Below are 15,236 nucleotides of genomic sequence, written 5' to 3'. Positions count from 1 at the left end.
TTGAACCCAGGAGGCAGAGGTTGCAGTGAGCCGAGATCACGGCACTCCACTCCAGCATGGGCAACAAAGTGAGCCTTTGTCTCAAAAAACAAAAACAAAGATAACTCACAGGGAAGATTCCTGAAGTGTTATTGTCTTTTGTTTATATAGTCATTTCAGGTAAAATAATCGTTCATTCATTACTAAGGAGACACCAGTGGGGCTTGAGTTCTACACTCTGTGAACAAACTCATCACCTATCCTGGCATTATCAGTGGGACAGGAAGCAGGTGCAGCATAATGGGGGATATACACATAGAACCCTGACAAGTCTGGGTTGTATCTGAGTTCTGCTGCTGCTAGCTGTGTGACTCTGGACAAGTTACTTGACCTCTCTATGCCTCAGTTCTCTCATTTTTAGAATGGCAATAATTATACTATCTACTTCATAGGTTTTTCATGATAATTAAATGTGATAATTCATGTAAACTACCTAGTACAGGACCTAAAACATAGTAAATGCCCTAAATGTTACTCTTCTAAGTCAACTCCTCAGCATTTAACTGATTTCTGTGTTAAAGTCCAAACTCCTTCGCATGGCATGAAAAGTTCCTCCTTAACTCCTGGACTGGCCCCAGCTTACCTCATCTTTTCCCCCATTCCCTCTGTAAATCTGAGATCCAATCATAATTGTTTTGCGTATCCTTTCTTATATGAACTTTACACTCTGGAAGTAACTCGCAAGATTCGTGATGCAATCAAAATGCAATCTGATTTTATCACTCACTATCCCTTTAAGTATTCAGAAGGAGTAATTTTTTTCTGCCTTCCAGTGGAAACTTGGACAGATATCAAGAATTCTTAATTAGTGGGCAGTCCTACTCACTTTAAGTAAAAAATCAGTCTGGCTTTGGTAATTAGAAATGTGTCAAGATATTAATTAAATGCCTCAATCTCCATTCAAAAAGTGAGAGTTCTCTGCACTTGTGAGGGCCTGTGGTCACCTTATGCTCTCTCTCCCCCACTTAAATCCTCCCCAGGCACCAGCAGCTGCATCAGACCCCACCTGGGCAGAAGCCAGCTGAGGCAGTGCAGGTTGCTGGTGGTCTTCAGGTTGTCTGCATCTGGCAGGTGCCTAAACTTGATTCTTTCACTTCTGGGTGCACATCTTTTTTTTTTTTTTTTTGATATATAGCAGTTTATTAAAAAGAATATATGGATATGCAGCGGTAAGTGACATAATTGATAACAGAGGACCCACAATATCACTGATTCTCCTATTACTCCATGAAACTACTCCATGCAGTGATTTACAAGGGACCCTGGTTTGCAGGGTGCACAAGTTGCTTCACATTATAGAATATATAACACATAGGAGTTGTAATTTCATATAATCTGAACAATTGGCACCACTGTTACTGGATGTTAACTGGTAGAAGCTAGCTGGCTTTTTATAACTTATCAACTATTGTGAGAAGCTGTTGACTCTCCATGGGTTGTTTGAAGATTTTTTTTTTCTTTTTTTGAGACTGGGTCTGGCTTTTTTGTCCAGGCTGGAATGCAGTGGCGTGATCTCGGCTCACTGCAACCTCCGCCTCCTGGGCTGAAGCCATCGTCCCACCTCAGACTCCTGAGTAGTTGGGAGGGACTACAGGTGCATGCCACCATGTCTGGCTAATATTTTTATTTTTTTTTTTTAGTAGAGATGGGGTTTCGCCATGTTGGTCAGGCTGGTCTCAAACTCCTGACCTCAGGTGATCCACCCACCTTGGCCTCCCAAAGTGCTGGGATTACAGGCGTGAGCCACCATGCCCGGCCACGCCCAGCTAATTTTTGTATTTTCAGTAGACACAGGGTTTCACCATGGTGGTCAGGCTGGTCTTGAACTCCTGACCTCAGGTGATCCACCCACCTTGGCATCCCAAAGTGCTGGGATTATAGGTGTGAGTCAGCACCCGGTCAGCTGACTCCTATGCATTTTTCAATACTCAGAATATCTCTCCCCATCACCTCAAGAACCCACAAATGGGCTAATCCCACCCACTTCACACTATTTGCATTTTCATGGTAACATTTTCTCACCTCTATCACAACTAACCCACACCACTTTGCATATCTGTGATAACCAACCCACATCATTTATGTGTCTGCCCCCACTCTAAGACATTGGAAGGTCTTGGGGTCAGAGACTCTTGAGATTTACTGTTACATCCTCAAAGCCTAACATACAATAAAATGCAAATTTCCGGCCTGTGGGGTGGCTCACACCTGTAATCCCAGGACTTTGGGAGGCTGAGATGGGGGGATTACTTGAGGTCAGGAGTTTGAGACCAGCCTGGATAACATGGTGAAACCCCATCTCTACTAAAAATACAAAAATTAGCTGGACATGGCAGTGGGCAACTGTAATCCCAGCTACTTGGGAGGCTGAGGCAGGAGAATCGCTTGAACCTGGGAGGCAGAGGTTATGGTGAGCCAAGACTGTGCCACTGAGCTCCAGCCTGGATGAAAGAGGGAGACTCCTCTTCAAAAAAAAAAAAAAAAAAAAAAGTAAATTACCATTAGCAATCGCATAAAAAAAATACCAGGCATGGAGGAATTAATGTAACAAGAGATACGTAAAATATCTACGTGGAAACTAAAAACCTCAGCACGATCTTGGGAAACTCAACAAGCTGATTCCAAAATTGATATGGAAATGCAAAGAACCAAGATCCTCCCGAAAACAAAACAAAACAAAGAAAACCAAGTGGGAAGATGTGCTTTACCACATATCAGCTTCTTAGAGTCACTGGAGCAGTCTGGTGTCAGCACAAGGATAAACAAAGAAACCAGTGGGATAGAATAGAAAGTTCAGAAACAGATCTATTCAGATATGCACACTCAATTTATGACAGAGATGGTGCTGTGGAGCACAGAAAAAACAGGTTTAAAACAAGCATTACAAATAAAAAATATTAAATTTAAACTAAAAATTTACCTTCCTCAAAAGACATCATTTTGAGACTAAAAAGGGAAGCTACATAACAGAACATTTTGCTTGACACATAATTGACAAAGGACTTGCATTCATAATATGCAAAGAATTACAAAAGAAAACAATAAGCAAAGGACAACGTAAGGGAAAATTGGGGAAAAGACTTGAGCAATTCATCAAAAAGGAAATCTAAAAAGGCCCCCAAAATACGAAAAAGTACTCAACCTTATTGGCAATTAGGGAAATGCAAGTTAAAAACCGCACTAGAATGGTTAAAATTAAAAGTCTGACAATACCAATCATAGGCTGGGAGACAGGGCAACAGGACCCAGATTGCTATTAGGCAAGTAAGGTGCTGCAATCACCTTGAAAAACAGTTTGGAGTTACCTAAGAAAGTTGAAGATACGTAGCCCTGTGGCCCAGCAATTCAAGGGAAATGTGTACAGGTGGTGACCAGGAAGGCAAGTGCAAAAATGTTGACAGCAGCATGATTCACCATACCTATAGCTCCAAACTGAAACTTTAATGTTCATAAATTCAATGTTCATAAGTACTAGGATGATTAAATCATATTCTATTCATAGGACAATTCTATACTGCAATGAAAATGAAATAACTGTAGCCTCACGAGAACGTAATTGAATCTCACAATGGTAAGGAGAAAAAGCTAGTCACAAAAGAATATCTAGGCTGGGCATGGTGGCTCATGCCTGTAATCCCAGCACTTTGGGAGGCTGAGGTGGATGGGTCATTTGAGGCCAGGGGTCCAAGGCCACCAAAATGGTGAAACCCTGTCTCTACTAAAAATACAAAAATTAGCTGGGCATGGTGGTGCATGCCTGTAATCCCAGCTACTCAGGAAGCTGAGGCAGAAGAATCGTGTGAACCCAGTAGGCAGAGGTTGCAGTGAGCCGAGATTGTGCCACTGCACTCAAGCCTGGGTGACAGAGAGAGGCTCTATCTCAAAAAAGAAAAAAAAAAAAAGGAAAAAAAATCTAATACTTGATTATTTTATGCAATGTATATAGCATTCAAGAACAGGCAGAACTAGACTACAGTTTTCAGGAATTCATAGTTAGGTGGTCAAAGAAAGAAAAGAAAGTGACTACATTAAAGTCAGGAAAATGATTACCTTTGTGGCTAGTGAGACAGCTGTGAATGAAAGGGCATGTGAGGGTCTTCTGGGATGTGGACAAGCTTATATTTCTGGATAGTGGTTAAATGGTTGTATTTCATAATAGTATGTGGAGCTGTACAATTGTGTTTTTATGCACTTAACATTATTATTATTAGTTACCTCCTTATGTTCATAGCAGCATATTATACTCAGGGATGAGTGACAAGCAAATTATCAGGATTGAATGCCTTGGGACTCTTAACTGTAAATAATAGAAAACACAACCCAAACTGGCTTAAGCCAAAAAAGGTAATCTATTGGGTAATATAAATTAAAGAGTGAGGAGGTCGGCATGCTGGCTTCAGATAAGGCTTAGAGCTCTTACACTGTGACCAGGTCCTGGTTTCTTTTTTGTCTCAGGTTCTGTTTCTTCTGTTGGCTAAATCTTCAGTTGGTTCTTTCCTTTTGTATCCCAGATAGCTGCCAGTAAATTCCTGGGATTACAGGTTTCCTTTTTTAGGTCTAGCAGGAAAGAGAAACTTTGCTTTTCCCATAGCTCAGTCAAAACCTCTGATGTTTAGTCTCACCTCTGATTGGCCCAATGTGGCTCACGGGTCCTTCCCTGGACTAAGCATTAAGGCAGAAAGGATAAACTGGTGGAGCCCATTCCTGGTCAATGGCCAACAGACCACCTGTTTATTCAAGGTTCAAGTTGGTATTAGAAAGAAGAAGAGGAGAAGAATAGCGAGGAGGTAGCTAACGAATGTCTATGACAATCAATGTCCATTTTATTTAGTTGAATATCATCACACATAAACAAGAACACACAGTTTTGCACTACTCCCTACCTCAGGCTTAATCAGAACCAAGGCAAAGAAAGTAGCTGGGTAGAACAGAGGTGCCAGTTGAGCTAAAATCTGAAAACAACAGCAAAAATACAATTTTTTTCTGCTGATGTTAGTGATTCTAAACAGTCACAAGTGCTCAGATTGATGAAAAGCAAAGCTGGCTTGTCAGATTGGATCTTCTTTAGAGATATTTTGAGGTGAACTGAGAAAAATCTGAGTATTGACTGGGCAGTAGAGGATGTAGAGAACTATACTCCATTTTCTTAGGTGCGGTAATGGTAATTGGTAAAATTTTTAGAAGCAGCAGGTTGGAGTATTCAGGAGTGAAGTGTGTTGATCTCTGCAGCTCTCTAAAATAGCTTAGCAAAAGACACACACACATAGATAAAGCAAACATGCAAAAATTACCAATTGTTGAATCTAGATGGTATGCATATGGGTGATCATTAGAATATTCTTTTAATTCTATATGTTTGAAACTCTTAAAATGTGGGGAAATAAAAAATGTTTTCAGAAAAATCTGAAAATTCCAAACAAACAAAAAAGCTGACTTATTTCTATGCTTTCTCTTCTTATAGTCTCAGGTATTAGTTCCATACCAGGGAGAAAGAAATACATTTATTTTGGTGTTAAAACAATATAAGTTCTATTGCTGTTTTCAATTATCCACGAAAAGTGTTTATTCAGCACCAGCTATGCGTATGAATCACTTAGTGTTAATATAAAGTTACAATTTCATCTTTGTCTCCCTATTAGAGAATAAAAGTTGACAATCAAATACTACAGACAGAAGGAAGGGAACCAGGCCAGGTGCTGTGACTCATGCCTGTAATCCCAGCACTTTGGGAGGCCGAGGCGTGTGGATCACTTGAGCCCAGACCAGCCTGGGCAACACGGCAATATCTTGTCTCAACACAAAAATTAGCTGGTGTGGTGGTGTATGCCTGTATTCCTAGCTGCTCAGGAGGCTGAGGTGGGAGTACTGCTTGACCCTGTCTCGAGGAAAAAAAAAAAAAGAAGGAGGGGGAACTATTGAGGACTTTGTACCAAGAATATTAGCACACATCACTTCATTTATTTTTCACAACAACCCCGCAAAGTAGATATTATCACTATCCCTATTTTACAGACAATAAATGGAGGTGTTCTTAAGTTACGTACACTTGGCACAGGGTCCCATAGCTAGCAGATAGGAAGCATCTGAATTGAAGAGTAAATCTCTCATATACTGCTGGTGGGAATGTAAAATGATGCAGCCACTTTAGAAGACTATTTGGCAGTTCCTCAAAAAGTGAAACCATAGAGTTACCATATGACCCAGTAATTCTACCAAGACAAATGAAAATGTGTCCACACAACAACTTGTACATGAATGTTCATAACAGCACTATTCATAAATGCCAAAAAGTGGAAATAACTCAAGTGTCCATCAACTGATGAATGAATAAGCAAAACACGGTATATCTATCTACACAATGGAATTTTATCTGGCAAGAAAAGAAAATTAAGTACCAATACATGCTACACATGCACGGACCTCAAAAATGTTAAGTAAAGTAAGCCAGACACAAAATGCTACATATTGTATGATTCTCTTTATATGACATGTCCAGAACATGCAAATTTGACAGAAAGATTAGTGATTGCAGAACAATTAATGATTGCTGAGGGCTGGGACGAGAAGGTAAGCAACTGCTAATGGATATGGGTTTTTTTTTCCCCGGCGGGAGGTTATGATGAAATGTTCTGAAATTGATTGTGGTGATGGTTACACAACTCTGAGGATATACTAAAAACCACTGAGTTGTACACTTTAAAACAGGTGGATTATATGTCAATTAAGCTATATATATATATATATATATATATATATATATACGAAAAAAAGAGTGAACCGCCCTTTACCGAATAATGTTGCCTAACAAAACTATAGTTTTCCTTGTAGAGTTGGCTCTCAAAATCAAACCATGAGGGTAGCCAGGTTGAATGGATTCTATATATTATCTAGACTCTTCTAATTAGGGAGTTGATTATTGAATTGGATATCTTTGAATATCTGGTTGTTTGAATTGGATAAAGAAAACCTCAAAGTGCCCACAAACCATTAGGAACAAGAAAGTGTGTGAAGAAATGAAGACATGAAAATTCTCCCTCATATTCCCAATGCTGGCTATCCAAGGTTCTTTGGATTTTGGCCCCAACATGTGAAATCTGTTATATCATTTTCTCTAGATTTAGAAGGCAGTGCATAATAAAGTGGCCATCAGTTGCCTGCGGATTTGCAACACAAGACTATTTCTATGTGACTATTAGCAATAGTTGGCTCTATCAGGAATTCAGGAACGAGTCTTTTGGAATGGCTAGAACTGGAACATATATGCACTCTTTCAAACTTTGTGCTGACTTCCTCCTCAATGTTGGATGCATTTAGACAGGAAGGAAGATAACCTTTCGAATCCTGAATGGTCTGCCATTGGGCAGTCATAAACATACCACTTCTTTCCTTCTAGCACCCTGGGTAAGTTCCTTTTATGACCAAGCTGTGGCATTTAGACATTTCCTTATGTTTCTTCCAGGTACTTAAGGACAAATTTAGCTCCTGGCTTTTCCTGATTGGGTGGGTTTGGGTGCCTCTAGAAAGTACTTCCTCTACACTTGATTGAGCTCTTTTATTTGAGCTGCTCTCGATTCACCCGCCCCACCCCCACTTCTTTTTTCTTTTGCGTTGCTTTTTAGTTCTGTTTAATTACCTGCTTCTGGCAATGTGGAGCTTTCCCATAACTGGATTAGCAGCACTATAATAGCAGTAACCCTTTCATTACCAGAGTAATTTTCTTTACTTGTTTTGAACTTCAGCATTTACAGGCAGCTGCTATTAAGTTAAAAGGTAAAAAGACATGTGACTTTTTCCTGCTTTTACAAGTCCAGAATACTTCCAGTGAGGGTTACAGGGCTTTGAAGCCATTTTCTCCACTTTAAAAAAAGGAAAGGTAAGAGCTGAAGTAGGCCTCTCCTCCATTTAAAACACAAATCCAGTTAGAGACCAGCCTGACCAACATGAAGAAACCCTGTCTCTACTAAAAATACAAAATTAGCCAGGTGTGGTGGTGCATGCCTGTAATCCCAGCTACTTGGGAGGCTGAGGCAGGAGAATTGCTCGAACCCAGGAGGCAGAGGTTGCGATGAGCCAAGATCACGCCACTGCACTCCAGCCTGGGCAACAAGAGTGAACTCCGTCTCAAAAAACAAACAAACAAACAAACAAAAAAAACCACGCAAATCCAGCAACGATACTTCCTTTTAGAATCACATTTTCAGGATTCTGCCATTTATCCAAGAATAATAAATAAATAAAGTTAGAATTTAGTGTTACGTTCATTTTGACTTCTTTGTAATCTGTTTCTGGCCTTAGGTTTTCTTGACTCAGTCAGATGTAAAGTTGTTAAAACAGGGAGGGGATCAAGATAAGGCCTTGCTATCTTGGTCCATTTCCTATTCCAGTCATTATTCATGTGACCTCTGTAATTTTTTTACTTACCAGGCTAGATTAAGAGACTCATGAACTGCGTCCCTGGGATGTGACAGGATTTATGACTATGGTGAAGTAGTCTGAGGCACCTGGATGAAAGGTGGTTATAGTGAGTTATGTACACAATTCCCACACATTTTAAACACTTGATTCCTACAGAGCTATCAAACTAATGGAAGGCAAGTTACTCGGAGTTTGGTTGACTGATACCTCCAGGGATTGCATTTTCTAAATACAGAGCTTGCTTTCACAATTTCAGCAGGATACAAGAGTGTTCAGAATTGGGGGTTTACCATTCAAAGAGCAGAGGCCAGAGACTTGAATTTACAAGGAGGGTCCTCAACACAGACATCGAGATTACAGTACATTAATTTCTCTTGCACATGAAGAAGTTGAGGCTTCACAATTTCAGCATGACCCAGTATAGTTGCAACATCTTACCCATCACTGGGTGTGTATCTTCTGTGTACACTGGCCCTTTCAACATCTAAGGCCAGGCTAGGTGCTCATAGCAACTGGCTCCCCAGGAACTAACGAAAGAGAAAGCAAGAAACAGTGGAGGGGTTTTGGTGATGGTGGAAGACAGGGGAGATAGAAGTGGGGGTTGCAGAAGGTCGTGGTGAGGCAGAGTGGTAGACAAATGGGGAATGAGAAGTCTTGCCAAGCCCAGAAGACTATCGTTGTGTAAACACACAATATGCTTCAGGCTATGTATTCTGGGCAACAGTTCCTGCCCTAAAAGGTGTGGACATTTAAATTAGGGTAGGATTGCGCATCTGTGATAGAGACTGGCACAGAGACAAAGTGGAACTCCTCTACGTTGGGGAGGGGAAAACAAACCTTAGCCTGTTTTGAACCTTAGGCCAAGACAAGACAAACACACAAACACCCTTTAATTTCATACTGCAATAAAATTCTTTGTACCAAACCATGGGATCAAAATTGTTACAGATACTCAGTGAACAGTTCCAATGCATTCATTCATCCAGTCACTTACTCCACAGGGGTTTGAGTGCCTGCACTTGGTGCTGGGCACGGCTGAGCCATCCCAGACGCCAAGGAGTTTACAGTCTAGTCCAGTCAGTGACGAGGTTAAAACGAATTCTCGCATCATTGCTACTGCGAATGCACCGGGACAGGATCAGCCCTTCAAATTCTCCCACGTGGTCCCTGCAGGTGAGTGTGGGTGTGAGCGCTTGCGGGTGTTTGGGAGTGAGAGAGCACGTGTGTCAGAATGGCGCCTGTCACAGTGCGCGTCCAGGTGTCTCTGCAGTACGCCTCTCCATAGCCACCCGAGCCAGGCTGTATCGGCTTGGCGAGGCTTATGTCTCCCGCCCACGCACCGGAGGCGGTGCGGAAAGCACTCCGCGGGCGCGATTGTGAGTGAGCGCGGGCGCGCGCGGGGCGGGGGAGGGGCGCGCCGCGCTGGCTGGACCGCGCGCAGGCGCAGAGTGCGGAAGTCGGGCCGCGGCCGCCGCAGAGCGCCGGGGGCGGGAGGAGCGAACGCAGGAGGCAATGGCCGCTGCCGCCGCCGCCGCCGGCGCCGGCTGCTGAGGGGCTCGGCCCGCGAGCGCCTGCTGCCGCGGACGATGGTGACCGTACGGGCCGGGCCGCTGCCGCTGCCGCTGCCTCCGCCTCCCCAGAAGCAGCAACCGAGGCTCGGCGCAGAAGAGCCGCCGCTGTGAGCCGTGCCGTACCGGCCCCCGCCGCCGCCCGAGGAGAACGGGAGGGCGGGCGAGAGAGCCGGGGAGTTGCGGAGCCCGCCCGCCGGCAGCGCCGCTCCCCAGGGAGGGAGTCCGCAGCCTGAGGTGACCACGCCGCCCGCCCGGCCCCTTCCCATCCCCGCGCCCCCGGGCCGCTTCCCACGGCCTCCCTCCCCTCCCCCATCGCGTCGCAGGCTCCTTCCTCTTCTCCCTGTTCGCCCCTTTCCTTTTATCTCGCTTCACCTCCCTCTTCTCCCTAGCCTTGGAGGAGTCCACATCCTCTCTTCACCCGCAGCACCCCTCCCTCCCATCCTCTAGCTCCTCCCGCGGTGCTCGCCTCCCTCCGACCCTGCTCTCCCCTCCTGGGCCCCGCGCAAAGCCCCCTCTGTTCCAGCTCCCGGGCCTCGGCTGCCTCCCCGCCCTCCCATCCCTTCCTCTTCCCAGGGCCTGGAGCGCTCCCTTACATTCCTGAGATGCCCTTCCTCGGGGCTGTCCCCCTTTGCCTCCCCAGCATCCCATTTCTAGGCCTTTTTCAAGACCCTTCCAGAGCGGCCCCTTTCCAGCTCCCTTTCTCGTTTCCATTTCCAACTTTGCCTCTTTTGCCTCTTTGTTCACTTTGCTTCCAAGCTCCCCTCCCTCTTTCCCTTCGTCTTACCCTGCTTTGATCTACGCAGCCCCAAACTCAAGCTCCCCGCTTTCAGGTGGTGCGAGGTTGTTTGGGGGTGCGGAAGGGCCTGCCAGTCCATTTTTCGAGGGGGGCCCATTGCTCTGCATCCTGTCCGTCAGTCCCTTTTACAGTAAGAGGGCTCCTCATCCGTTCCTTTTTGTCCCCGTGGTTTCCTCTGTCTTGCCATCCCTTCTGTCTTCTCCCTCCAATACTGCTTTCCCCACCCAAGGACCCTCAGACCCGTGAACCCCCCTTCTGCAATGAGTTCCCTTTCTGTTCGGGGATGCTGAACTTCGCCCGCGTTTTTCTTCGCGAGCCTTTTGGTACGTGGCGTGGCGCGACAGAGTCAGCACCCTTGGCGAGATAGGAGGGGAGCTCCCGAGCCTCTTTCCTGGCAGAGTTTTTGCTGAACGTAATCTCTTAGCCCCGCGGCGGCGGCGGCCCGGTTGCTGCTGCTACTGCTGCTGCGCTGCCTGCTTGCCGCGAGCTGGGTTGGGGTTACTGTAGTTCAAACGCATCTGAGATCAGCAGGCGTTGTGGGAGGAGGTGCGGGGAGAGAGGAAGGGGCCTGTGCAGTGAGCAGGCATCAAAGATTAATGGATGGCCTTGCGTCGCAGTCTGCAGTAAACAGGAAACTAGTCTGAAAGGGAAGGAGAGGACTGTGTGTCTTTTTATTTTTTAAAATACGGAGTGTGCAGTTTTACTGAATCTTGAATCATGCCCAAAAGAATGAGCTGTCGGTGCTGCAGTCGTGACCCAGGCTGAGCGGCCGATGGCAGAGGTAGCAGTTTTATTTCCTCTCTCTGTTCCTTAAGTTGAAAGATGGCCTTTGTATTCAGAGTAGACTCCCTGTCTTTGCGGTTTGGGAGATGATGAGAAACCACAGAATTGCTAGTAGTTTATGTGGAGATCAGGTACATACAAAGTTAGCTAGCAACGAGTGGGAGTGGGGAGGACCAGCTATATTTAAAACATGTGCCATTGCTTATGTAAGAAATGCGTTCTCTTTCCTGGTATCTCAGTTCTGGGCTTTTACTTAGAATTTTAGGCTCTAGCTTTGTGCTCTTAACATTTTCAGTGAGGCCTACCATCCTAACCGATGGACAGCCCGAAAATTTACTTTTCTTAAGATCAGTTTCAGTTGATGGTAGAATTTTTTTTTTTAACTGGTTGGGAGAAAGAAAGGAGATAATGGTGAGTGATGATTTTTGTTTTTCTTTTTTAGGGAGAAGGTGTAGAAGTATTGTACTGAATAGTTTTAAGTTGGGTCACGTGTCATTCTTGTTTTTTCTTTGTCTTTTTTAAAAAAAGTTTAGGAGGTGTATTTTTGAAGAACTCAAATAAGAGAAATAAAAAATCACATTTTTCATTTCTCTTATTTGACATAGTTCTTCAGAGATTAGCTGTGACTTTAAAAACCTACATTTTTCTTATTCAGGACGATTTGTTTGGTTTCTTCATATTCAAAACTAAAATCCCATATTTTCAGGAAAGTGTAGAATGAAGCCCCCTGTGTTTTCTAACTCACAAATTTGAATGGTAAACGGTACAGCATTATACTTCTACAAGACATTACTGTTTTCATAATTACGGATTGCTGCTTCTAAGCCTGAGAAAGTCATTTAATGAACTCATTGAGGTCTCCTTTTTGGTTAGCATTTGTTGCACCTCTCTTGTGGTTTTTGGAAAGAAATGCTTTTTTTTTTTTTTTTTGGTTTGTTTTTAGCTGTTTTACTGTGTAAAACATCTTTGAGTCACATTTAGTTTATGTTACCTGCAGACACATCATGTTGGATATTTCTTTCCCAGTTCTTTTCAAAGTTCAAGGAGGACATTTTAAAATCTTGCATGGAAGATAACACAGTACAGGAAGTTTATGTATTTGGCTTTGGGTGTGTTAAACCTTTCGGTTTTTTCTGCTTTCAGCTCTCCTGCTTATTTTCTAGGATTATTTGGTATTATTTTGTTTTCAAGAGAATATTGAGCTCCCCTGTACTTTAGGATATGCTGATTAGCCCTGTTTGACAATAAATCTGAAACAGGATAAATTAGGCAACATTATAAAGGTATTCTCTAGATCAGGAGAGAAGGCTCCATTTTCGTGTTTGTATGATATAGTGATTTGGCAGGTGTGAGTAATTGCAAGTACTTGCAAAGAAGATGAATATTTTAAAGTTTTGTTCTGATGTTGGTTTAGTGTGTGGTGCTAAAGTGTAGTGTAAAGTACCTATTTGTATTGATAACTATCATGTGCTCTTTTACTTTAGAAGGGTTCAAAGTGATAAGGTTTTGAAATTTTTTTCTCTTTGATTTTCCATGTATTAAATTTGTTTCGTCAGTGCCTTTATACATGACCAGCTTGCCACTGACTTGCTAAAATAACATTCACGTATAGAAATAAATGCAACATTTAGTTTCGTTTATTTGGGCATATTTAATTCTATCCAAAGTCCTTGTTAAAAACATTTCAGTCTCGAGTTGACTATGTAGTAGAGGGGGATCTTGGATATTGTTTTTTATTGACAGCTTTCGGGACCCGGCATTTTCTCTTTATAGAAATAGAAATATGTCCTGTTTTCTGTTTCTTATTATATTTGTTAGGCAGGAGTGGTGGGTGGAAATAAAGAGGGAACATGTACCATTCTGCTAATGGACTTTTGTAATAGAGATGATCCTCTGTACGGGTTAGGGAGTTTTTCTTCCCTAGCAGATCTTGATTTCTAAAGCAGGATTAGTTATTTGTTTAGTTTAAATTTTCTTCTTTACCCGTTTAGGAGCCACAATAAATGGTGAAAATGGGCACATTTTAAAATAGCAAAGCATTGAAAAAAGAGAAAGGTTCCAAATCAAATGAAATAAATATGGGCTACAAGTGTTAAATCAGTAATAGCTCCTCCCTCTCTTGTTACTTATAAAAACAGAGTAATGATTTATATTGGATTCCAGAATATAGAAAAATAGTTACTTTTCGATGGCAGTATAAAGACTGTCAGTAATACTGTCATCTCAGTACGTGGTGATTTTCAAATATGGTGGCTGGTGGTTTGTAAGAAAATCTATTCAATATTACTTTGAAATAAATTCCCAAGAGGGTATTGGGTTATCAGTTTGCTCACCAAAGTAAGTCTTTCCACTGTAATTCCTGAAGTTATCTAGATGGCTTATACACATTAAAATGCATTAAACTCTTTACCAACAATTTCTGTGAATGTTTTGGTGTATTTTTTCCTGGGATTAGAAAAAAATAATAATATCATGGGCTTTGAGAAATTTAGATTCCTCAGTGGTTGGTTTGCAATAAATATTAAAGGTTAGAGATTTTATTTTTCAGTGCATTTTTCCTTCTTAGGACATGATATTTAGTTCTGATTTTTCACAATAATATTTTTTCTTATGTAGGAAAATTATGAAAATGATCTTGTTCATGTGAAATAATCAGAATTGCATTACTTATCTATAAAAATGTTAAATCTCTGTTATTGGCAGGCTATATATATAAAACATTTGGGTTATGGGAATGGTTGATATATGATTATTGAAAAGCTTTTATTGATAGTGTGCCAAGTTGGGTTGCCTTTAGCTTTTTGACTATCTGAACTAGGAAGCTATGAAAATTGGAGGGTAAGATGGAAATACTGACAAATATTTAACCATAGCATAGCAATCTGTCACTATAATTTTCTGCAGAAATAAATGTTTTCGTTTGTCCTGTAATGTCTGAAATTACTGCTTAAGCTGGAAATGTGTTTAGCTTTCTCAGCAAAATTCTTAAAAGGATATTGTCAGAGCCAACAATCCAGAATTATCTTTACTCTTTAAATTGTTCTTTACCCACTTTTGTTTGCCTTTTTTTTTTTTTTTTTTTTGAGACGGAGTCTAGCTCAGTTGCCTAGGCTGGAGTGCAGTATTGTGATCTCTGCTCACTGCAACCTCTGCATCCCAGGTTCAAGCAATTCTTCTGCCCCAGCCTCCCGAGTAGCTGGGACTACAGGTGTGCACCACCATGCCCGGCTAATTTTTGTATTTTTAGTACAGACGGAGTTTCATCATATTGGCTAGGCTGGTCTTGAACTCGTGACCTCATGATCTGCCTGCTTCGGCTTCCCAAAGTGCTGGGATTACAGGCGTGCGCCACTGCGCCCGGCCTTGTTTGCCCTATTTTATATTTTTTTGCATTAATTTGAAGTTCTACCATATAAAGCAGTATGGCATTGAATTGTCTCTTTATATAGTAAATTGTCCTGATAACTGCCTTTCATTTCCTCCTCCCCCTGCCCCCCCACTACTTATCATGGTCTGTGCAGAGACAGGGGCTGCAGACTCAATGCCTGGCGTCTTCCATGTGCCTGCTTATCTGTGTATCAAGGGAAGAATTTGATGAACACTTGAAGGCAGATTATGGGAATTTTAGACCA

General features: G+C 42.5%; 1 protein-coding gene across 7 annotated transcripts in view; it reads left to right on the top strand.

The window, feature by feature from the left end:
• The first annotated feature begins 9,548 nt into the window (after window positions 1-9,548).
• Window positions 9,549-15,236, top strand: part of RNF145 (ring finger protein 145) — a 51,927-nt gene continuing 46,239 nt past the window's right edge. The window contains exon 1 of one of the 7 annotated variants that reach the window (XM_063811651.1): window positions 9,549-9,627. The gene's annotated coding sequence lies outside the window, so the exon portion shown is untranslated. The other 6 variants (XM_063811649.1, XM_003339113.6, XM_054685259.2 and 3 more) reach the window with 6 other exon arrangements.

This window comes from Pan troglodytes, chromosome 4, assembly GCF_028858775.2.
Source record: "Pan troglodytes isolate AG18354 chromosome 4, NHGRI_mPanTro3-v2.0_pri, whole genome shotgun sequence".
Taxonomy (NCBI): domain Eukaryota; kingdom Metazoa; phylum Chordata; class Mammalia; order Primates; family Hominidae; genus Pan; species Pan troglodytes.
The sequence above is the reverse complement of the archived record's forward strand: the minus strand, read 5'-3'. Positions and strand labels throughout refer to the sequence as shown.